The following is a 3515-nucleotide window of genomic DNA, read 5'->3' on the forward strand; positions in this document are numbered from 1 at the left end:
GTTATGCAAGGAGTGGGGGAATTGTTGATTATTATGCGCAAAATTATCAGCTTTACAGAGCATTTTATCTTTTTTACCTGCGCTTAAATTTTCATAAACGACTTTTGGCCGCCCAGATCGAGCAAATACCCCACCGTGCGACGTTTAAATAAACGAATACTTATTTTTATCAAGTACCTGGTAATTTTAATTGAAATATAATATTTGTCTTTCTCGGACACTTTATTGTCACTCACACTTGAACATTTACTTCTGAGTTCATGCCATCAGAAATTCAAGAGCTAAAAAACCCGTCGAGTATAGGCCCTTACCTACCGGTCCATCTTCAACATCTTGTAGGCAAGTCCTCCATCTCCGTTATCAGTACATTTAGATGAAATAATGCGTGTTTATGATTAATTGTACAATATTACCGATAACAACTTTATTTTTATATAATATTAATAATTTTATTTTATTATATTATCAGTTTTTTATACTGAAATGTAATAAATAATTTTTTCGTTAATGTGTTATTTTATATTAAATTTTAAATTTTAAAATATATTATATATGTTGCCATCTGTCGGTGTCCAGTGTAACTTCTACGCCAAGTGATACTTTTAAAAGTCCATTAGATCATCAATTTTATTGCATTTATTATTTCACAAATTGTATAAACAATATATTTTCCTATAAAAAAATCATTTCAAAATGAACGAATCCTTATAAAGGAAATAAATAGCACAAATATGATTAATGTAAAATACGATTCATGACTTGTTTAATGTGTGAAAACTGCGATACTAATGTATGTTTATATAAAACGATAAAAACTCGTAATGTTGAAGAAACAATTTATGGTGTCACCATATTATTTTTTAATTTTATAATGTTGCACCATATACATATTTCAAACTAACCTTAATATAAGCATTGTTAACTAAGTGATTAACGATTAATTATGTACAATTCATAATTTACAAGTAACATAAACATGTATGACTTTTTATTAGTTTGGTATATTTTAAGGTTCACTAATACATACATATATAAATGTACACACACGTGCATATAAACATATGTGTATATTTAAAGCTTTTCAAATTGAATTTGTAAATAAAAAAAATACTATCATTTTAAATAAAGAGGAACTAGACAAACATAAATGTGTTTTATATAAAATATATTCTATAATATCTAAATATAATAATGTATTAAATGCTTTTAAGATTTTTGTTTTATACTTTATTGTCTTGTCATAAATGTCTATTCAATCTTGGAGCTTAAAAATACAAAATATATCTTACAACCATTACGTAGTGTATTTTTATTATGATTAAAGTATTTATATGTATATTCGAAAATTAACAGTCCATTATGTTGCGTTTGGTAAACCTAAATTAAAATATATTTATATTAAGACGGGCTTAAAGAAACGCAGAACCTAATCAGAAGTACAAAATATTGGATTTTTTCAATATAAATATAAATTATGATTTGCTATATCGCCTTAATACATCTATAATATAATACTACGTATCGTTTGCAGAAATACAAATAATGATCATATTATTAATATATAATAATTTACAATTCAAACGTCATTATATTCATTAATTTACATATTACACTATAAACGCACACTTTAGTTATCACCAACAAATACAGTCATTAGAGATTATATTTTAAATATAACAAAATTCGACAATTGAAACATATTATATTTATTACTACTATTTGTAGATATTTAGAATTAACACATTTCTATAAATATATTTTTTAATTGATCATTAATATGTTTTATAAAGATATTAATATTTTCCTCATGGTGTCATATCCTATTAGTATTAAAAAAAGCTTAAATTTATTTATTCAAAGCAATAAATATACATTAAGTTCTAATACTGTATATTTGTTTCTTGCAATGTAAAATTATTAAATTAGCAAAATAAAAATAAATATAGTTTTAAAATAAAAAAAATATTTAAAAATAGAATAAACAAAAACTTTTTATCAATCAATAAATAAGAAAAATATATATTTTATCTTACTTGAATAGCCATATGCATTCATTGTCTATGGAGAATATATCGTGCTGAGAGCGAATTTAAAAGGAGGATGGATGCATTAAAAATGTGTTACTTAAAGCGGATGTTGAAGATCATACAGATAGCAATGAGCATCAACGTTTTTATCCTGGAATTTGCAAATTATTCAGCAGTATCTGTGGTATTTTTTTGCAAAATTATAAGTCATGACTAGTAATAAAAAGCTTATTTGATAAAGAGATCTCTAGTTAAATAAATCGATCAGATTTAGTATGCCACTGGTTTCTAAATTACCAGTGCTCACAAATAAATGTGATCAGAAATATTAATATACATAAAATGCGTTCAGTTACATTTTACGTATAATAACGCATAAGTTGGACAATGAGAGTGAATGAGAGGAGAACAAGTGTATTTAAAACAAAAAGATTCTATGGATAGCAATGACAAGCAACTGTATTTATGATATCTATAATTGACTTTTAATTGTAAGCTTATATACCAAAAATATTTACCTATTTTTCAACTATTGGTCCAAAGATTTTTATCTTTATCTGAAGCAAAGCCGAGATAAAAAAAAACAATGTGTAATTGACGAAATTCCAAAAATTACTTGTCTTTCAGCTTTAATATTATGCAGTTGTGAGCTTATTAGCTGGTATCGCTTAAATTAATACTAATAATGTTTAATCTTAAGGCTGTCTAAAGTTTTTTATGATAATAATATGTTATAATATCTATAGTAACTAAATAAGACTTTTCGGAAGCAGGAATAAAATAAAACTTTGTACTTATTTTATGTTAAACATAAAAACGAAGATCTTGATACTTTTTATTGTATTTATTATTTAATCTGTGTATTTCGATTTTTCATAATTTAATGAATATATTCGAGTTTAAATTATTAAAAATATTTGTGGTGACTTGTTTTGTAAGTAGAAAGCTTATTTACTAAAAATACAGTTTAATGGACCGACCAGATTTGAGATGTCATTGCTGTATCGATTACTAGCCATCGATAATGCAAAATATAGAGGGAAGATTATTAAATGGCTTGCAAATGCAAATTTAAAGGAAATGACATTCACCTGGTCGATTAAAAGCACTATCTGGGCCGATGAATGTAGAAGTGGGCAATGTCTAAAAGAACAAAGCCAGCACGAATACAACTAGTAAATAAAGTAAGATATTTTATATAATCTCTTATATAGAATAAAACATGACACTGGGAGTAAATGTGTGATGGTAAATGAGTCTATTTAAGATATGATTCTGTAGACGGATGTTGAAGATTCCGTAGATAGCCTTGTGTGAAATACAGCTAGTAATAACATAATCACGGTACTTTGGTTTTATAATTGACTGTATTTTAGTTAGTGACAATCGTTTGCCGGCATTTGTATGTGGCGTGCTCACACTACAGTGTGACCGCCACCTTACTTATTGAATAAAAACGTATTTGGTAAATTAAAATAATTATCTAAC

The sequence above is a fragment of the Plectrocnemia conspersa genome, unplaced genomic scaffold, assembly GCF_051122295.1.
Source record: "Plectrocnemia conspersa isolate PC_06_02 unplaced genomic scaffold, ASM5112229v1 ptg000006l, whole genome shotgun sequence".
Lineage (NCBI taxonomy): Eukaryota > Metazoa > Arthropoda > Insecta > Trichoptera > Polycentropodidae > Plectrocnemia > Plectrocnemia conspersa.